Source organism: Myxocyprinus asiaticus, chromosome 39 (genome assembly GCF_019703515.2).
Source record: "Myxocyprinus asiaticus isolate MX2 ecotype Aquarium Trade chromosome 39, UBuf_Myxa_2, whole genome shotgun sequence".
Lineage (NCBI taxonomy): Eukaryota > Metazoa > Chordata > Actinopteri > Cypriniformes > Catostomidae > Myxocyprinus > Myxocyprinus asiaticus.
This window is the reverse complement of record NC_059382.1, coordinates 16,107,906-16,131,184: the sequence shown is the minus strand read 5'-3', so window position 1 is coordinate 16,131,184 and position 23,279 is coordinate 16,107,906. Positions and strand designations below refer to the sequence as shown.

Sequence of the window (23,279 nt, the reverse complement as noted above, 5' to 3'; positions counted from 1 at the left end):
GCTGCGGAAATAATAAAAATACCCCTTAACATATTCAAAATCAGAATCAGAATCAGAATGAGCTTTATTGCCAAGTATGCATACACATAAAAGGAATTTGTCTTGGTGACATAAGTTTCCAGTACACAAACAATACAACAACAAGGCAGAGATAATAAAAATATAGAATACAAATTAAAAAGTGAATAGAAAATAAAGCCTCCACACGCGCTGTGTCTTCGCGGTAATGCGCTCAACAAGCCACGTGATAAGATGCATGGGTTGACAGTCTCAGACGCGGAGACAACTGAGATTCGTCCTCCGCCACTCGAATTGAGTCACTACGCCACCACGAGGACTTAGAGCGCGTTGGGAATCGGCATTCCAAATTGGGGAGAAAAAGGGGAAGAAAAAATATATATATAACACTTACATAACACTCATTCTTTATTATAATTTTCTTCCTGCACATTTTAGAATAATAGTAAAGTCAGCAAAACTATGGAGTAACATAAATGGAACTATGGGAATTATGTTGTGACTAACCAAAATCCAAAATAAATAAAAACTATGTTATATTTTAGCATCTTCAAAGTAGTCACCCTTTGCCTAGAATTTGCAGACATGTACTCTTAACATTTTCTCAACCAACATCTTGAGGTATCACCCTGGGATGCTTTTTAAACAGTATTGAAGGAGTTCCTATCTATGTTGGGCATTTATTGGCTGCTTTTCTTTATTATATGGTCCAAGTCATCAATTTCAAAAACTTTTTTTTATTTATTTTTTTATTACATTTTAGTTTTATAATGAAATAAATTAATATGGTGGCACAATTATATTTTTGTCTACAAAACTAATTTTAAACATTTAAGCATATGCCTTCAGATCGAAAGATTTTTAAGATTATGAGAAACATTTCAGTCAAGTGTTTCAAAACTTTTGACCGGTAGTGTATATATATATATATATATATATATATATATATACACACACACACACACAACACAGGGGTGAGTAAACAATGACTGAATTTTCATTTTTGGGAGAACAATCCCTTTAACAGACAAAGTAACAGGCATGCGTCAATTGATTGAATGCTTGGACAACACTGATTTTTTAGCACAGTGGGTGGCATTTTCAGACGGTCCCTTACATCTGCTAGTCTAGGCAAAGAAAGCATGTCAGAGCATTTTCAGATTTCATTTTCCAGCTACCACAAACGTTGCCTGTTTTGAGTACAAAATTTTATGCCCATATCATATGGTTATATATTCTTTAACCTTATTGTGCTAAAGATATCTTAATAAGATTGTCACCTTCAGAGAGTGCGGGTTATGAGAGACCGAAAATCTGACAAATATTGAACCTAAAACCAACTTTAGGTAGCTAATTCTGCTAAAAGGAACGTGTTCCAATCATGGAAGCACCAATAACATCCAGTCTGTCAGTTGACAGACCAATCACAGTGGTGATGAGGGAGTCCAACCTCCCTATATAAACCACTGTCATAGGTGCCTATTTCATTCTCTGCATATCTCTTCTCCATGCAACTACAAGGAGGGAAGTGTGGTGAGATACCTCACTCCTGTTATCAGAGAACTGGGTTTACGTGAGTAACCTAATGTTCTCTTTCTAACATTCATTCAGTATATATGGGATATAGCCAACTCCCGTATTGCAGATATGCTGTCCGAAGCAGACAGTCAATCGACTTGTAGTGTCCAATGTACACTCACCCAATCAATTTGCAATCAATCGGCAGATTGACTACCCACACCAAGGACTGAATAAGCCAAGTGATGGCTCTGTGACATACAATCTATAAAATTGGACAAAAGTGTGAGGTAATGCCCAACTCACAGCTGCACAGATGTCCTGGACTGAAATGCCTTTAAACAGCGCCCACGAGGTAGCCATGCCTCTGAATGAGCTCTCAAGCCCTCCAGAGGTTGCAGCCCCAGACTATTATTCCACCAGTTTACAGCTGAACGCAGAGTAGCTCACCTTAGGCACAAAGGCTGGATTTGTTTTAAAAGACATTCTCAATAAATCCACCGCAAAGCACATACAAGAGCGATGAAATGACAAAGCATGTAGTTCACTAACCCGCTTTGCAGTTGTTAAGGCCAATAATAAAGCTGCCTTTAGCAAAAGGAGCTTTAATTCTATACTTTCAACTGGCTCAAAAGGAGGCTGCGAAAGTGTGTTCAGGACCACGGACAGATCCCATGACGGAACCAGTAGTTTTGACACCCTGTTTAAACGTCTTGCACCCCTCATAAATCTGGAAACAAGCAGGTGTTGACCCATTGTATTTGAGTCTGTTCCCACATGACAAGCCAATATAGCAGCAAGATAAACTTTGATGGTAGAAAAGGCCCTGCCTTTATCTAAAAGTTCCTGCAAAAAACACCAAACATCTGCCACTGAACATAAAAATGGAACAATGTGTCTATGTGCACACCACTGCTCAAACACAGCCCATTTCCGATCATACGCAGAGCGCGTTGAAGCAGCTCTTGCACTCTGAATCGTTTCAGTCACCCTGGGGGGTAAACCCGTGACACTCAAATTTAGCCTCTTATGGGCCAGGCCCAAAGAGATACTCGGCAGTTCTGGCCGATCAGTATGACTGAGTGACCATATTCTCTTACTCTTTTTAGAGTTGGAATGATCAGACTCAGTAGAGGAAACGTGTAAATTAGCGTGATTGACCAAGGATTCGCTAGAGCATCCACACCCATAGAAGCACCATCTCTCGCCAGAGAGAAGAACAGAGGGCAATCAGCATATTTGTGCGATGCGAAGAGATCTACGGCAGCTCGCCCGTATCTCTCCCACAGCTGACTCATCACCTGAGGGTGAAGTCTCCATTCTCCATAAAGAGGATTCCACCTGGACAGGAGATCTGCCCTGTATTCATCGCTCCTGTAACGTGCGTCGCCCGTAATGAGAGAAAGTGTGCACTGCTCCACACAATCAGCTTTTGTGCCAGGCTGTGTAGCTGCTGTGAATGCATGCCCCCCTGTCTGTTTATGTATGCCACTGTTGTCATGTTGTCCAGTCTGACTAGGACATTGTGGTCTTGAAGGAACTGTACAAAGTGCTTCAATGCTAGAAACACTGTCAGTAACCCCAGAAAGTTTATATGCGCTTTCTGTAGTGACGCGGGCCAAACCTCATTCACAATTCTGCCTTCGCACACCGCGTCCCAACCTGTGAGTGATGTGTCTGTCATCACCACTTTACTCAGAGAGACCACCCCAAAGGGGTTTCCCCATGAAGGAAAGCAGGGATACTCCAGTGACAGAGAGCGGAGAGGGACAGAAAGACACATACACTCTGTATAAGCCAACAGCCTTTAATTATGTCACAGCCATTAACAATGATTTCCTTCTTGCTAGTGCTGGTCAGCGGAAGGTGGTATTTAACTTCAGATCTGTGTTCTTCTCAGGATATCTCAGCTGTATGTGAATATTTTTTACCTGGTCTTCCAGTATGTAATTCCATATGCACATTAACACACAAGTGGCCTTAATTTAATGTACAGTAAGTGTGTCTCTCTTGTTCTTTCAGTACTTATTTGTTCCGAATGGCTTAAAGAAGACTTTTGACTACTGACCAACAAATGTTATCACTAGAGATGTCAGTTACAGTAGAGGTCGACCGATAGTGGATTTTGCCGATACCGATAACTAGGTGGTGAAAACACAATAATAACCAATTACTCGTCTGATAGTTTTTTTTATTTTTATCAATTTATTGAATGTTAAAAACAATTATTTGTCTTTCCTTACTATGATGGGTACAGATATAGAAGCTACAAGAGTCCAAAATGAATAACATCTCAAATGCAGTTTATTGTGCAACCAAAATCCCAATAATGACTAGAAAGTTTTGGTGCATAACATGGGACTTTTAAACATAAACAAGCTGGACTCTTAATTTGAAATGACGGAGACTTTGATCTGTTACAATGCCCTTTCCACCTTTTTCCTGAACACGGAAGTGTTCCATGTCTGTTTTCAGTTTCTGGTCTCCAGTGTTTTCACTCGCATCAGCTCACATTCTTAGTGGGTAATGTGATGTTTAAAGTATTACATTTGTAAAAATGGGCAAAAAACATGTGGCTCTATAGTGCCATTACTCAATTCTGCTGCTCAAGTTAAGCCTGCATTTAAGTTTTACTCCAAAAAAACTTAAATGGTTGTTGTTCTCTGTCTGGATTGCTCGTTTTGTAGTTTTACATTGTGTCTCCAGACCAGAAACAGAAAACAGGCAATAAGAATCATCATGGCGCCACCCAGTGGTTGCTCAGGAAAACTATATTTACCAAATTAAAGGTGCTGTAGGCGATTTTAGCCATTCTGGAACTTCCACCAGACAAACCGTTGAATTAGCCGTGCCCGCACTTTCCAAAACCTCGCACTCAAAGGACACGCGCACACGCACACACGCACACACAAACACACAAACACACACACAGTAGAGACCGTTGTGTTGGAGCAGATGGTCCGCATAAGCATTTCACTGTCAGTACACCATACCAGCACTTATACAAGCATTATGGGCTGCCCTGTGAACGTGCACAATGATTGACAGGCAGAAAGTCTTCTGATTGGCTTAACAAAGGATCTGATCCCGGCACTCTGACATCTTTTCCCTGCTGTTTACCCAGCATAGGGCTGTTACCTGTGACAGGTGTGATATTTCATGACACCTATTTCAGTGAAAAAAATCACTTACAGCACCTTTAAGCTTTTTAGAGCCTATATATTCACTAGAAAAGGGTTTTGTGTAGGCCTATATATATCACAAGTTGGAGACACAATATATGTGCTGATAGGGCGTGTTTCCATGTAGCTTCTTTCCATGCTCTCGCTTCAATTTAGAACACTTGATTTTGAGTCTGGGGCGGGGCAGACCACTCTCCAATATTTTGAATTTTGGAATTCTGCAGTACCCATTTCAAACGCTTGCTGTCTGTCTTACATATAGCACCTTTAAGCATATGATGTACATTGAAGCCATTTTTTTTTTTTTTCTCAGTTAAAGGTGGCTCTAAAACCTAAACTAAAATGCCAAAATTGTTCCACAATTCACAACAGAAATTATCACAATGGGATGACGGTGTTGACGTATTGAAGCTGTGACTGCAGAGACGTAAAGCTGAAGTATGTAACTTTTTCTGTGTTAAAATACTTTCTTCTATCCCAGCTTAATATTTTCTTGGATTAATTTTCTTGGAAACTACAAGCCCTGTGTTTCTGTGCTGCTTGGAAAATTACTTGTTTTGAGAGACCCGCTTAGACCCGCCCCAACAACGTTACTCAACCAGTGGCAGGCGGGGGCGGTGTATTCAGAAAACTGTGAAAACATTGTTTAGTTTTGCAATTCCGTTTGGTGGCGCTAGTGGCACAGAAATGACATACCAGGTTTAAACACTGTTTGTTAAATATATATATATATAACTTACCAGACCATGATGTGTCCTACTGTTGCATCCACCATGAGCAGGAAGTGGGAATGGGGTACTCAGAGTTATAGATGATCATGACATTGTCTGATTTACAGTGTTCAGGATTATAAAAAATTTGACAGAGTTGACTCATAGTGAGGACACAACTTCGATAGGTAGTGTTTATGGAAAATATAATTTTAAGTTTACTTTATGAATTGTTTGATATCTTACAGGTCCCTACCTTTCATCTGATAGTTTGTATAAATGAATTTGTTGCATCTTAAAAAAACTTTATTTGACAGTTAAAAATTGTGACCTCTTACTCTGAACAGAGTTAAGTTACATGTGCTTCCAAGTATGGAGCATGCATTTAAAAAAAAAAATTATAATGACATTATTTAAAAATGTAAGTAATAAATGCCCTGAGCATACATATATAATTTAGATTTAACTTCGTATTTAAATCTAAGAATTTTTTTTATAATGAATTTCTTGATATTTGAAATAAAGAGGGCTTTTGCATGCAAGACATGTTTTGTCCCTTATCTCAAGAATCAGAGATGGATGAATACAGGTGCATCTCAATAAATTAGAATGTCGTGGAAAAGTTCATTTATTTCAGTAATTCAACTCAAATTGTGAAACTCGTGTATTAAATAAATTCAGTGCACACAGACTGAAGTAGTTTAAGTCTTTGGTTCTTTTAATTGTGATGATTTTGGCTCACATTTAACAAAAACCCACCAATTCACTATCTCAAAAAATTAGAATACATCATAAGACCAATAAAAAAAAAACATTTTTAGTGAATTGTTGGCCTTCTGGAAAGTATGTTCATTTACTGTATATGTACTCAATACTTGGTAGGGGCTCCTTTTGCTTTAATTACTGCCTCAATTCGGCGTGGCATGGAGGTGATCAGTTTGTGGCACTGCTGAGGTGGTATGGAAGCCCAGGTTTCTTTGACAGTGGCCTTCAGCTCATCTGCATTTTTTGGTCTCTTGTTTCTCATTTTCCTCTTGACAATACCCCATAGATTCTCTATGGGGTTCAGGTCTGGTGAGTTTGCTGGCCAGTCAAGCACACCAACACCATGGTCATTTAACCAACTTTTGGTGCTTTTGGCAGTGTGGGCAGGTGCCAAATTCTGCTGGAAAATGAAATCAGCATCTTTAAAAAGCTGGTCAGCAGAAGCATGAAGTGCTCCGTTTACCAAGAAATTTTGGGTGCAGTGACTTTGGTTTTCAAAAAACACAATGGACCAACACCAGCAGATGACATTGCACCCCAAATCATCACAGACTGTGGAAACGTAACACTGGACTTCAAGCAACTTGGGCTATGAGCTTCTCCACCCTTCCTCCAGACTCTAGGACCTTGGTTTCCAAATGAAATACAAAACTTGCTCTCATCTGAAAAGAGGACTTTGGACCACTGGGCAACAGTCCAGTTCTTCTCCTTAGCCCAGGTAAGACGCCTCTGACGTTGTCTGTGGTTCAGGAGTAGCTTAACAAGAGGAATATGACAACTGTAGCCAAATTCCTTGACATGTCTGTGTGTGGTGGCTCTTGATGCCTTGACCCCAGCCTCAATCCATTCCTTGTGAAGTTCACCCAAATTCTTGAATCGATTTTGCTTGACAATCATAAGGCTGCGGTTCTCTCGGTTGGTTGTGCATCTTTTTCTTCCACACTTTTTCCTTCCACTCAACTTTCTGTTAACATGCTTGGATACAGCACTCTGTGAACAGCCAGATTCTTTGGCAATGAATGTTTGTGGCTTACCCTCCTTGTGAAGGGTGTCAATGATTGTCTTCTGGACAACTGTCAGATCAGCAGTCTTCCCCATGATTGTGTAGCCTAGTGAACCAAACTGAGAGACCATTTTCAAGGCTCAGGAAACCTTTGCAGGTGTTTTGATTTGATTAGCTGATTGGCATGTCACCATATTCTAATTTGTTGAGATAGTGAATTGGTGGGTTTTTGTTAAATGTGAGCCAAAATCATCACAATTAAAAGAACCAAAGACTTAAACTACTTCAGTCTGTGTGCATTGAATTTATTTAATACACGAGTTTCACAATTTGAGTTGAATTACTGAAATAAATGAACTTTTCCACAACATTCTAATTTATTGAGATGCACCTGTATTGTCAATGATGAAAGATTATGATACAGCAAATCCCCACAAGGTGTTAGTGATTGTGATCTACCTAAAAAGTAGAAAAATAACACCATGTAAATTCTGTTTCATAGGCTTCATTTATTTACATTATTGAAGTGAAATATCTACAGAATCAGGTAGGAGAAAGACAATAAAATGTAATACTGTGAGAAAGCAAGTATCTGAAACTTTTGGGAATCATTTGGCCCCTGGTGATTACTGGAGTATTGGCAAATGTCCTAAATGCGCTCATCAACTATATTTTCCTCTTTGTCCTGGATATTGGTGTTGCTTGAGTTTTCATGCCATTTGCTGTTAAACCACAGGACAAAAAGTAATGTGGGAATAATTTAACACTTTAACATTGATGACTGTTTAATCTACAGTGGATCAGCAGCTGCCAGCACCACCTCACAATACGCTTTGGCGATCCTACTGTTTGTCTATGTCAGATGGAAATGTCTCCATAAACACACTTGGCCTGGTAAGTTCACTGAGTTGATGAAAGGCTCTGTCGTGTTTTTTAACCTTAAACCTTCATCTTTTAGAGAAGGGTTTACCTGCCTGGGGGTCACAACCTCAACCATTAGGGGTTGCCAAACTCCCTTGATTTAGGAGATCTATAAGCAGTGTTTTTGAGACGCTGTTTCAAATTTAAAGTAGTTTAACTTTTAAAACCCCTCATTTTTAACCAGTAGGCTGCACCACCCCATCATGTTCATACTGTATATTCATGCATTTATGTTCAGTTTTTTTTCCTTTCTGCTAAACAATGGATTACCATCCAACCGATTGATGTATTAAAGCCCTACTTTGTCACTCTATAGGTTGGACGATGGATTGTTTGCAGGACTGGAACTCATTCATCCACCTGGCCATTCCAAGTATGCTCATGCTTTGTGCAGAGTGGTGGACCTATGAGATTGGACTCTTGTCAGGTTAGAATGCCTACTTGTCAAATTATTACAGAAACAACAAATATGATTTTTAGAGCATGTCTAGTGATTTGTAATAATATTAGTCTTTTGATTTTTAGGGATTTTTTGCCTTCTTTTCACTAATACTTAAGTTACCATTTCTGACCAAAACTCAAAAAATTTACTTCCACTATCGTCAGTTTTACTCAATGCTCCCATGTTCATATTACTCAAAAAAAATTATGTAACCAAGTGAACTTAAATTAATTTAATTGATTTAACTAAACAAAATAGTTTGTTGTCAGCTTTACTTAATCCATTTGCATTGGGACAATATTAATATTTTTTGATTGGTCAACTAAAACTGGGAATAGGATTTCTAGTTCCCAGCATGCTTTGCATGGGACTCAACAGGGAAAGTAAATGTTAAAATTAAGTGTTATTTTATGTGTCTTTGTGCAAGATGAATATAAAGGGGAAGACTGGTTAGTGTGTAATGTTTTTTTATGTTGAGATTTAGAATGATTTCTGTTATGTTTTACTTTTGGGGGTTATCATCATTGTGATGAGTGGAGTTTCAGCCTAGTTTGAGGACCAATACATTTTGAGTATTCTTCATATTTATCCATTAACCAATTGCTGTGCTTAGTATAGCATAGTGACTAATTTACACTCAGTAGTAGCTTGCCCACCAGCTTGTATTTAGCATGCTAACATTTCCTATCACTAGCTAGTATATCACTAAAAGAGTTTCATTTAAGTTATTTTAATATGTTAAATTATGTTGGGTTTACTTGATTCAGTTAGATTTCCTCTACTTGAAGTATTTATGTTGAAATTATATGGTAATTTGTATTTTAAGAAAACTCATTTCAAACATGTCCATGATCCAGTGTGAACCACTGTCTTTGATTGAATCAAATTCAGCCAAAGAATTACACAGTGTACGTTATTATTTTTATGGCAGGTTTGATAAGTGAAGTGGAGCTTGGAGCTTATTCAGTTGTGTATGGACTGACAACTATTGCATATATGGTACTTATATATATTCATTAGTGTGAAAGCATTCTGTTATAGGATTGTATGAACACTTTAAGCGAATGGTCTGTGTTCATTAGTTCCCTTTAGGCTTCAGTGTATCTGGCAGTGTGAGTAGGGAACTCTATGGGAGCTGGAGATATTGCCCAAGTCAAACTCTATGGTTTGTGCAGGTAAAACTATGAAATAACAAATTTTTTATTCAACATCAAGATTTTAGGTTAAAATTTATGTGTAGGCCTTTATATAAGGGAAAGTGTACATTTTAGATGCTGTAACAGATTTTTCGCCATATCACTTTTTAGTTTACAATTGTGACAATTCATTTTAAAAGTACAAATATTTCATGTAGTCACTCAGTTAATATGATGTTAGAAGAAGTACATGTATTTTAAGAAAAAAAATAGTATAGCATGTCCCACTGCAGGGCACTGCTTGAAATGTCATGTCAAACCCTTACACAAATACATTTTCATGTCTGTTCTTTGCCTTTGCAATGTATAGCTTTAAAATGAGATTTTCACACCATACTGATATTCTTATGAGAAACTTGGACATGATTGTATTTTTGATATGCAGTGTCTGTTGCCATGCTTTTAGCTACTGTCATTGCTTATGTCTTCACAAATGATGAATGAGTCCTCTTCCTTGGTTCAACCACAAAAAAAAATAAATAAAAATGATAAATTCTCTCTTTTATTTTTATTTTCTCTCTCAAGACTTGCTCCTAATCTCTGTTGTTTGTGACACAAACACACGGTAAGGACTCCAGTATTAACTTTACTCATGTGTTACTTTAAATATAAATAACTTAATTTACTGTATTTAAATCATTTCCTTGTCTTTGTTCACCAAAGATGTTTCTTTTCCAAATTGTTTCTGGATACAAATATGTTATTTATTTTTATTTTTATTTAAAAAATAAAATTATAGTTTTAAATTGAACATTTTTATACAAAAATTGTTTAGCATCTGGAGAAAAAAAAAATATACCATTGACACCTGTTTTTAAGAATGATTAAAATATTTTAAAGCCTCAAATTCATAAAATGGACAGCCTCCCTGGTCATAAAATTGATGTTTGAAAATGATATTTGAAAACACCGTCTTGACAAACAAGAGGGGCTAATATTGGGCCAATTGTTTTCCATTCATTCAAAGAGACATTAAAATGAGGGTTGCCACAGTAATGGTTTGGATGCGCCTTTCCATCTACTTTATACTGCCGCAGTAAGCCATTAGCAGAGATGTGCTAGAGCACTTAACACACTCATAATTCATTATTAATATCACAGTTTTAACATCAAAACTAAAAACACCAACACAATGATCTTAAAGTTGAGTTCAAACCTTAATTGTGTGTAATCTGAACAGACTTACATTCTCCTCCACATACAAGCATATAACTGAGACTTGAAGATGTAATTCAAGGTGAAATTGTTTATCTGTTCCTTTGCTCCAATCAGGCAGCTAGTGGCAGTATAGTGAGAGGTTTAGACAAGCAGAAGATTGGGGCAATCTGCAACCTTGTGGGATACTATGGTATTGGTTTTCCTATTGGGATATCCTTAATGTTTGCTATAACACAGAATTGTAGGTGAGACTTTTGATCGTCATTATTATTATTATGTTTCATTTTGACTCTCATCCTGTCTAACACACATTTCTCTAACGTCAGGAAGGTCTGTGGACCTTCTGTCTTTCTTCAGTCAGTCTTCCTCATTGTACTCCTTTTTAAACTGAACTGAGAGAAAGCTTCTGAAGAGGTGAGAATTATAGAATTTCCTTCCTTAAAAAGTTAATTTAGCTCTTTCAAAGTGTGATTCATTGAAGTTTGCTGATATAAATACCAAATATTCAGGCACAAATCAGGGCTGCTGTGCAGACAAGATGGGTAGAGAATGGTAATAATGGTAATAATTTTTTATGATAGGAACAAGATTGTAAAAATCTGATCTTATTGAAAAGTGCACAAATTCATTTTTCTTAAGTTTTACAAATAAAACATAATACTTTTGAAAAGTTTGTTTAAAATCAGTTATACTGACATGACATGAAGACTCCATCCATATCAGCAGTTTAATAAAATCTGTTTATTTTACATAGAGCATCGGAATACTACAAGGGGTAAACACATTATTTTAGGAAGTTTTTGCTTGTGTGATAAATTAATCATGACTGACAGCAAATAGAGCATTTCTGCATTGGCACTGGTAACAGAACACTTGTACTTTTTTATGATTCTGCATCCACACAGCTAGCTGTCTCTATAAGTCTAAGAAGACTGTCATATTGGCTAACGCAATAAAAACACATAAACAACGCAAAAATTACTGAGTGTACCTGTACCCGGTCCTGCTCGACCAGCTCCAAACAGGATTTGAACTGGTGTCTCCGGTGTAGGAGGCAGACGCGCTAACAAGGAGGCTAAAGGCTACAGCCTCTGGCACCAGTCGCTAGTGCACCACGTGAAGCCAGGGGAGTGAGGTTTACAAACACTGCACAGCTACCTTCCAGCTGGCCACCGTTCCACTTATCTCCCTACACCTCACTCCCATCTGGGTCATGGCACCACTGTAACCAGTCCTGCTCAACCTGCTCCAAATGGGATTTGAACTGGCATCTCCAGTGTTGGAGGTGGGCGTGATAACAACGAGGTTAAAGCATCTAGTGTCAATTCCTAGTGCACCTCTTGAGGCCAGGGGAGTGAGGTTTACACACTGCCCAGCTACCTACCTTTACACACCTTTAATGAGGCTTTTTAATATTGTAATTCTATTGACAGGTGCACAAGAGGATGGTGGATATATTGAGAACGGTGATCTGAACATTGCTACAGATATGGACAGGCTGGTAGTGGAGCAGCCCAGTGTGGAACTCACTTCACTGAGGGCACTGCTGTCATTCAGGGCTTTAGTGCTGCTTTGGGGTCTGTCTCTTGCAGCTTTACTTTCTCTACTTGCTGCTGGAATCATCACTAATGTTTTGCTGAACAGCTGACATCATAATAGCACAACAGGATTGTAGTACTCAAACTCAACACCTGGGAAATGCTGGAGTGCCTTTAAGCAGGCGGAGAGAAATCCTCTCGCAGAGCATGTAATAGCACACCACCCAAATTGTGCTTTAGGGTACCTTTGTTACCATTTTTGCCTCCCTAATTATTATTTACACTAATCTGTTTTAACTACTCCGGGTTAGATTAAGTATATGCACAATGTTGAAATATAATTTGCATCATGTATAGGATCCCAAGTGCTGCCATGCTTTAAAAAACCTTTGGCATTGATTTGAAAAGAGCAAAATAAGAAAATGTACCTGACATACACTTGACATTAATGAACATAGTAGTTGGAAGTCTCTGGTGTGGGCTGGTAAAAAGTGCACAGCTGTATGCCTTTTAATCCACTTAATTTCTTTGTAACCTTTCAATAAATTCAAAATATAATCTATTATAATCTCTCTTTGCAACGTTTAACATATTAGTGTCAACACACAGGGATTAGTGATAAAGAATTGTTCTAATTATTATTTATTGATTTGTCCTCAAGTGACTAATTTTTTTAAGCATACCTGGTACTAAAGACATGCTGGCCATAGCTGATATACAGTAGATACATAATGTAAGTCTAAAAGCTCTGAATTTGATAAGGAATATTGATTTATTGACACACAGGTTTGATTTGTGATCAGGTGCCAACCAAATAGACATTTTTAAGGGCTTTTTTGAATTGTTAGCAATTATTTAGCTGGAGTGGTCTATACTGATAGCTGTCTAATTAACATTCTCCACTTTGTTTTCTAAAAAAAAATTCAGCCAGTGTGCTAGAGTATATGTCAACATTGTAAACATGGGTTATGAGATGTGACCTAGGACCTTAAAACTATATTTAAAGGAAACTATAAGAACTAAACTATATACACTACCAGTGAAAAGTTTTGAAACACTTGACTGAAATGTTTCTCACGATCTTAAAAATCTTTTGATCTGAAGGCGTATGCTTAAATGTTTGAAATTAGTTTTGTAGACAAAAATATAATTGTGCCACCATATTAATTTATTTCATTATAAAAAAATAAAAAATAAAAAAAAAAAAAATTTTTTTTTTTGAAATTGATGACTTGGACCAAATAATAAAGAAAAGCAGCCAATAAATGCTCAACATAGATGGGAACTCCTTCAATACTGTTTAAAAATCATCCCAGGTTGATACCTCAAGAAGTTGGTTGAGAAAATGTCAAGAGTACATGTCTGCAAATTCTAGGCAAAGGGTGACTACTTTGAAGATGATAAAATATAACACAGTTTTGATTTATTTTGGATTTTGTTTAGTCACAACATAATTCCCATAGTTCCATTTATGTTATTCCATAGTTTTGATGACTTTTCTATTATTCTAAAATGTGAAGAAAAAAAAAATTATAATAAAGAATGAGTGTGTTTCAAAACGTTTGACCGGTAGTGTATACAAACATACTGAACAGACTATACATCTATACCTTAATGCCTCAGGACCACAGGATGTTTGTGTGTATATATATATATATATCTAATTGGTAAGATGCATTAACATTTTGGATGAACAAAAAGGAAAAGGATATTCAAATTTAAAAAAGAATAACAAGTTAGGTTATGTAGGTTTTACATAAATTATGTTTGACTGTATTGCACAAAAACATAAAGCCACATAAAAATACAAATGTTCAAATATTTCTTTAATGATCTTGCTTACTTTCAAAAAGATGCCAAGTCAAGGCAGGGTCAAATAACCCCACACACCAACAATCTGGAGTTTTTTTGATTTGACAGAAATTTTGTGGAATATCTTATTGTTGACCATTTATTTCTCAAGCAGCTGCCTGACTAGAAATGTCAACTCAAGAGATTTTATGGCTGTGTTACTGTGGAACAGACATTTGTTCTACAAAGAGGGTCTATGTCTTACTATTCTGAGTCCTGACTTAATGATGTGGACAAAGTAAATGCACTCAAGATAACACAGTATAAGCACCTAACTCAACTCTGCTCCCACTCTATCCTGTTAGTATGCAGCACCTAATTTAATGTAAATACCTTCCAAATAAGCCTAGAATATTTATTGAGGATGTTTCTAATGGCCTCTGATATTTATTTATTTTTATTTATTTATTTTTCTCCCCTTTTTTCCCCAATTTGGAATGCCCAATTCCCAATGCACTCTAAGTCCTCGTGGTGGCGTAGTGACTTGGCTCAATCCGGGTGGCGGAGGACGAATCTCAGTTGCCTCCACGTCTGATCACATCAATCAGCGCATCTTATCACGTGGCTTGTTGAGCGTGTTACTGCGGAGACCTAGCGCTTGTGGAGGCCTCATGATATCCTCCGTGGCATCCACGCAGAACTCACCAAGCACCCTGTCAAAAGCGAGAACCACACATTATAGCAACCACGAGGTGGTTAACCCAACGTGACCCTACCCATCCTAGCAACTGGGCCAATTGGTTGCTTAGGAAGCCTGACTGGAGTCACTCAGCACGCCCTGGATTCGTGGCCACTGATTTTTAAATTAAAAAGCTCCAGACATTCATTGATGTTTCATTAAGTTGTAAAAACAACCTAAACCTCTAACATTCTACAGAATAGAAATTTATGTTCACAGGGAGTCATCCGCCCATGAAGTGCTGGTTTCATATTATAATCGTTGAATAGGAGTGGTGGCTGTGGTACAAATCCAGTCTAAAGTTATGTTTGCACCTGCACTGAAAGGCAGCTCTGGCAATGGCACAATGAGATGAACTGCCATCCCTACAGCTAGGATGAGAACAGCAGCGAGGATAATCAGACCCCTCCTAAGGATGAGCTGAGAGATAGAGAGCAGCACCGGGGGCTTTTCCTCCACTAATGAACCCTCCTGTACCACAGTAATGTTTTGTCCCTCGTCCTGATCATGAGAGCTCACAACCATGTATCCATTCCCGTTCTGAAAATAGAAAACAAACTGTCACAATTAGACATACAGTATTTTTACCAATTAGTTGAAAACTTATATGAAGCAGTGTAAAGTACATGAACAATGGTACTATACTTGATCACCACACTTAAGTATTATTTTGGAGAATTTATGCTTTACTCGAGTACTTTTGAAAATGAATACTTATATAAGAATATTATTATTATTATTTTATTTTTTTATTTATTTTTTTACTCCTGACAATTTTAAATCAAATTAAATGTTGAGTAAAATTGAGAAATATTTTAGTTAAAGGTGTATTTGGTTATTTTTCTGCTAATTGCTAAACTTTTAACTTTACATTTTTGAAAAATATATTTTAAAATTACATACCCTCACATAAGAAGACTTATCAGAACTTAATAATACCTTTATTCATAAAACATTAGGCAATAATCATGGTAAATACCTCTGAATTCAGAACCACCTGGTAGAAACTGTTTTGGTGGTTTGAACAAAATATACGGTTGGAGGTCATTACTCCATTTACTTCTCCATTTGCACTCTTTCCTGTTCGCTTGATTGCCTTTAAAAGAGAACTATACACTGTCAGTCCTGGAAGTCACAAGTTACTCACATGATCAGGAGCATTATAATTGGAGACAAGGTGCAGTTAGTAATAGATCATTAATGGCAGTAAAGAAATTCCTACCTCTTCTGTCATTTTCTTCCAGTTTAATTTAAAGATGGTGACGATGAAAAAAATTGCAAGCAAAAACACTGCAATGAGGAGGCCCAACCAAAAGCCTGAATCAGAACACAGTTAATTGCAAAGAGGAATTATATATTCATTCATCCATCCATTCAGCCAGCCAGCCACAAGAGAGAGTTAATAATCAGGAAATGACTATATTTAAGCCATTTAACACAATATTGGGTTATCACTGTTTAGTTGTAATAGGACGAACCAGCTACTTGTAGCTTGGCTGTGAACGTCAGAATGATGCTTGACGGGAGTCCAATGCAGTAGTAACCAAAAAGGTTAGCAATAGCAGCTATTTTCTGCTGCCGTGTGCCAATGAGAATGCCCATGCCAACACCCTGAAAGAAAAATAATAAATACAAGCTGAAATCAAGAACTTATAATGAAATGCTTCACTAGCATGGATGGTCTAAAAAAATACTTATTTTAATAAAAAATAATTACATTAAAAAAATCTTTAATAAATGGCTCAGCAAAATGTATTAAGAAGATGATTTATGTCCGATAGAGTATGTGCAGAACTCACCAGCAGTCCATTAAAGAACTGAAGAGGGCAGTAGATGTTCAGTAGCTGAGACACAAGCTCTGCTATGGTCCTAAATATGACAAATGTTGCAGAATTGTAATTTGAAACACAGCTGTTGCTTAAATTTATTTCTTTTAAACCTTAATGCGAAACTGCAGACTCAAGTATTTACAGATTTGTTAAAGTGCATCCATGCCAACAATATTTTGTTTTCATGTGCTTGAAATAATGAGGTAAGTGGCTTACTCATCTGAGGTGAACATAAAGCCAATGACTGTTTTTGTTGAGGCCAGGACAAGACCTTGAATGATTGCTAGTACAGCTGGGGAAAGTAAAGAATATGTTAACATTAGGTCACATCACTTGGTGCTACATACATGTCTGTGTATCATGGCATGACTGGGAATGATTTATATAAAATGAAATGGGTATAACATTTTTCTACCTGCACAGATAAGAGACACCTTGCTGGTGAGGATAGCTGCAGCTGTTTCCCCGGCGCCAAGTGCATTACCTACACGAACACATGCTGCACCTTGCATTCCTAATGGGATCTGTAATATCAATGGAGGTGAACACAAACTGCACAGCTGTGGCAAGGGCAGAAGCATTTTTCTATTTTTCCATTTTTCTAGAACAGTTATGCAATGTGAATGTGAATTCTTCATGTATGCAAATGTTGCATATAGGCTATGTATTCATGTCACACTATTTTAAATATGTAGGCTTAAAGACCCCATGAAATATCTTGATGAGTGCAGTTGTCTTTCCTTTATTAATGTATTTCTTACTAGAATTTTGGACATATCAAGGTGATGATTTTGCTGACGATATAAAAGTAAGCAATATTGTGAATATCGCAATGATTTTAATGTGCCATTATCTGGCCATTAAGTTTCATATAGAGCACATCAGTATCCTAATTTCATGATCCTTCAGGGCTACACAGTAAATCAAATTGGCTTCATAGTCAAATGCGAATATTAAACTGCTAAAGACTGCCATTAAGATGGATAAACATGGTCTGTGTGCATTTGAGAATAACTGAGTGACACACTGTTCTGTTCATGCACTTTAGACCTTTAAGAGCAGTTCACATAAATGTGAAAGAAAAGCACTGCATGTTTAAGCATTCGCGCAATTGCAAACATTAGTAACTGCTTCAAGTTATAATACAAAAAAGGAGGAAATGACAGTGTTTCACCAGATTCTAAACGTTGTAAACTACAAACTGCAACTTCAGTGTCAAAATAAAAGCTCAATGTTAAAGGTGAAGTAAATAGGACACAAATAAATGTTAATTTTATATAAAACAAATATAATCCTTAAAATAATTTATTATTATATTATAATAATACCCACAGTAATAATTTAGTACTGTGCAATATTCAACTGGATTCCAAAAAATAAGTAGTTTTTGCACACCTTGTTCATTCACAATTTTTTTTTTACTAAAACTATAGGAAGGTAAATAATGCTTTTTATTAAGCTACAATGTCTAATTGTATATAAAATATAAATATATAAAGTGCATATCAATGAAAATGATTAAATCTCATTCTCCCCTGTGTTCATTTAGTGAAAAATTGTGGGGAAACATACCTTTTATTATTTGTAAATAGATTTTTATTTAACGCCTTTAACTTATTGAATCTACTTGGCTATAATGCCTGTTTGGAAGAAATAATGGTTCCTCTGATAATAAATATAAATATATATATATATATATATATATATATATATATATATATATATATATATATTTGAGAGTGAGAGAGAGAGAGAGATGTGTATCGAATGTCGTCCATAGAATGTAAAAATATAGAGATACCATTTTTTGTTGCTATATTGCCTAGGCATAGTGATCAACCCTCCTTTTTTAAATAGCCAGTAGGATGTAGTTACATTACAGGTGTATTAGGGGGAGAGATTTCTCATTCCCTCTCCCCCAAGGGGCATTTGATTGGACAAAAATCTGTGTAGTGCAAGATGAGTCATCAGTATTTTTGGTCCATTTTTAGGTATACACTTGCATATAGATGGCTCCAAAGCTGATAGACATGGACCTAAAGCCACAAAACTCCAATTAGTTGCCTCTATAAAGTTGTTGGATATGTAGGACATTTGTTCAATTGCAGTAATTCTGTAAATTGAATTGAGTGAATGAATTTTCTCAGATCATCCATACACACCATGTAGTTGATTTACGCTAGCATTATAACCACGTGTTGAGCAGCCAGATCCACCTCGCTCAACATTCCTTACAAGAAGAGGAAATAAGTCAGGAGAGGATGATTTGGTACAAAAGCAACAGTTAATCCATGCAAATACACGGACGTGAATGCATTTCACTCCTGCACAGTGAACGTACCTGCCAAGAATCCTCCAACCTCATAGATCCACCATTCAAAACAGGTCATGAGTGTGCTGGGAATGGCCAGCTTCATGTAAGACCCCCAGTCCTGCAGAGCCTCAGAAGACCACCCTTTTTAAGGAAAGGGACACATGGGAAACAAGAAAGATCAGTTTTTGAACAATAATTAATTTGTTTTACAAAAAAAAAAAGAAAGAAAAAGCATTTATTTGTTCCTTCATGATCACCATATGTACCCACACATCATTTCACAGTACATACAGTAAGTGCATAGAGACTCACCTCCCCAAGTCTTCTCATGAAGTCTTTGCCAGCGAATGAAACAAAACAGGGCAAAACAGTTAAAAACCTGAGCGAAGGTGTTTGCTGCAGCAGACCCACTGAAATACAAATACACAGAGGAAGTCTTCTAACAGATATTATGAAGATAATGAAAATTAAACAAATTTTGACAAAAAATAAATAAATAAATTGGAACATTGGCAACTGCGGCTGCGTACATCTGAGACTTTATCACACCCTACAGACAATATCAACATACTGTATAGGGACTCAATGCAAAGATATTTTAAAATGAAGTTATTCATTAAAGCATCCGTTTCATAATGTGTACCTGATTTTGAAGATATGATAGTTGCAGTTGATACAGAAACATGGCCTGTAGTATTGACATATGAAAGACATGAGAATGAACAGTAATTTATACAAAGCATTATTCAATTTGAAACAATCTGGACAGGAATGCCATCCTTAAACATCTATTACTGGATCTTACCAGAATTGCTGGTAGATATGCAACCACATAGAGCTGTGCAATCCTGGTGGAGATACATTTAAACATTAGTTTTCAATCACTTTAGTTCACACAAAAATGAAATTTCTGTCATTATTTTTTTGATGTGTTATTAACGTTTCGCCATATTTGATTTGGGCTCTGTGAGTTGATCAATGATTTGATTTCAGAGTGAATAACATCTAAAACTTTGGTCTGTTTATCTTACAAAGTGATCGTATGTCTTCAGAAGACTATGAAGCATAAATCACACAGGCTACTTGTATGACTTTAAGCTAAAGTGAGTCACTACCAACTGCCATTGAATGGAAATCAGCAAGCTAAAGTGTGAAAGTGAATGAGTTAATAATGACAGAATTAAATTTTTTTGGTGTACTATATAAGTGTGTGTTGGTCACCTGGCCACCTTGGGGTGTTGCCCCAATAGCAGTAGGAGAGGCTGTGTTTACAAGCAAAGCCCAGCAGGGCAAACTAAACAGCGTCAGATCAAGATGCCTCTTTGCAGAATGACACCTACATGAAGCAGATTCTTACTCCCAAATGTCTGAAAGCAAGATGCAAGACTGTCATAAATTAACAGTTAATGAGTCATTCTGCTCTACATGTGAGTTTTTTTTCCCTTGTCGTCAGTGTTGTTACTTGATGGTAAGTATCCTCTTCAAGTATCATATAGTATAGCACATACAGTATATTACAGTACAACATACAAGATTCTTAAAGTATGTTTCTAAATAGGCCTTTTATTATTCTTTATTATTTTCAGGTTTTTGTTTTATTATGTGCACAGTTGGAGTGCTATTTGTATGGAAAACACTCCTGTGATACCAATGTGTCACATGCCAAAGCTAGTCCCAACCCCGTTGCTGCAGCTGTTACATTTATTGTCTGGGAAAACTTTTGTATTGCACACATGTACCAAATAATAATAATCATTGCTCTCTGACTACAGTGGGGTCCAGAAATCTGAGACAAAATTGAGCGAAAAAGTTTTTGTTTTTCATTTTTCTAATCATTGCACATTTTATTGTCAGCATAACAATCGAAGTGAAAAGTTAAAATGAAAAATTAACAGGAATTTCAGAATATCTTGTTATTTGGAATGTCCACCTTTTGTTATAATGACAGCATGCACTCCCTGCATAAATTCTGTTCACCTCCAGGTTTAAATTAGATGTTATTGTTGAATATTTGGACCCCCTGTAAATCGCACATCTGAATAATGTGGTACATAAAAAATGTTGGTCTATGTAATTTTTAATACAGTAAACTTATAGCTGAGGCCATGGCGTAGCCTGCTAGCACAGTGTTCCCCAGGCGTCCACAGAACATTGTCACCACAAAGAAAAGGAGGAAATTCAGGAACCGACACACAAGCTAAGAATACACACACAAAAAAAAAAAAAAAAAAAAAAAGAGCACATTTAGCTGAAATGGAGATGAAAATACTGGACTACAGTTATGAAAGTCTGTAGTCAAATGGATGGAAAACAAAACACCTATATGGAGTTTCATGGCAAACTTCAGATAAAAAAAAATAAATAATTTTGATTTACCAATTACTTTGATACATTTTGAACATTTCTCATTAAACCTGCTCATGTGATTTTCATCTATGAAAATTTTGCATGTTTTGAGTGTAAAAGGAAGGAATACTAAGTTATATCACTCAGTGTTATGGATACATATAACAATCAAGAATCAGAACAACAAGTGGACACGCATGGAGATATGATGAAAAATATACGTAAAAGTCTACTCTGGTTTCAGGAAAGAATATCTGGTTCCACGCACAGCTGTCCGCAAGCTCACTCACGTCGCACACAACAAGCATAGCACATGGTCGTGATGTATTTGTGACAGAATCCTTACCAGGGGGTTCAGTCATGCGCATGATATGATAGAGCTCTTCTCTGTACACCAGAGGGATGCAACGCCTCACAAACCAACAGCAAAACAGCTTGGCACTGGGCTCCACTGAAGGAGCTTCAGCCCTGGGACAGGACACATCCATGGTCTTCCCAGTTCAGATGCCCAGTGAGTCCAAAGACACTGTAAGGGGACTGGTTTTGCTTCAGAGACTGTAAGGGGGCCCTTCTGCAACTGTTCATTCTTCAGATCTGCATCCAGCACATTTAAAGGCTTACCGATTAAATGAACCGAAGACAATGAAAAGCTTTGATTTAATCCATAGGATGGAATGAGGATGTTTGTAGTACTGGCAAGTACTTGCATTGTGTGATGACAAGAGATTGTTTCCAAAGATCAATGAGTTCTTTTAAAAGAAATCAAATTCCAAGTTGATTAATATTACCATATTTACTTAAGCAAATGCTTAAAGTAATCAAAATTATAATATTTAGTACAGCCAGTACTGAGTTAGATCGTTTTAAACTCAGCATTGTACAACCAACTTTTTCCATATTTACAGTAAATACTTAATAGCAGAACACCCCCTACTTTAGCTGTAACCCTTACACTAACTGCAACTCTAGCTCTAACTCTGTCACAACAATAAAGCTACATTTGCTTTTGAAACTGTAACTTGTTACTTTATTTATTAACTTATTGTATTACAGCTTGGTGGAATGTTCACTACTGACATCTGAGCATAGTACTTGTTGACCCCTCTCCAAACATAGCGCTTATGGTTGTGATCATAAAGCTCTATTTTGGTCTCGTCACTCCAAATTACAGTGTGCCAGAAGCTGTGAGGCGTGTCAAGGTGTTGTCGGGCATATTGTAACCGGGCTTTTTTTGTGGCATTGGCTTCTTTCTGGTAACTTGACCATGCAGCTAATTTTTGTTCAAGTATTGTTGTATTGTGCTCCTTGAAACAACCACACCGTCTTTTTCCAGAGCAGCCTGTATTTCTCCTGAGGTTACCTGTGGGTTTTTCTTGGTATCCCGAAAAATTCTTCTGGTAGTTGTGGCTGAAATCTTTCTTGGTCTACCTGACCTTGGCTTGGTATCAAGAGATCCCCGAATTTTCCACTTCGTAATAAGTGATTGAACAGTACTGACTGGCATTTTCAAGGCTTTGGATATCTTTTTATATCCTTTTCCATCTTTATAAAGCTCCATTACCTTGTTACGCAGGTCTTTTGACAGTTCTTTTCTGCTCCCCATGGCTCAGTATCTAGCCTGCTCAGTGCATCCACCTGAGCTAACAAACTCATTGACAGTTTATACACAGACACTAATTGCAATTTAAAAAGCCACAGGTGTGGTAAATTAACCTTTAATTGCCATTTAAACCTGTGTGTGTCACCTTGTGTGTCTGTAACAAGGCCAAACATTCAAGGGTATGTAAACTTTTGATCAGGGCCATTTGG

General features: G+C 37.0%; 2 pseudogenes; one reads left to right on the top strand and one right to left on the bottom strand.

Moving 5' to 3' along the window:
- The first annotated feature begins 2,782 nt into the window (after positions 1-2,782).
- Positions 2,783-12,561, top strand: LOC127429666 (uncharacterized; annotated as a pseudogene).
- Positions 12,562-14,784: 2,223 nt separating this feature from the next.
- On the bottom strand, positions 14,785-21,958 carry LOC127429665 (multidrug and toxin extrusion protein 1-like; annotated as a pseudogene).
- Positions 21,959-23,279: the final 1,321 nt, after the last annotated feature.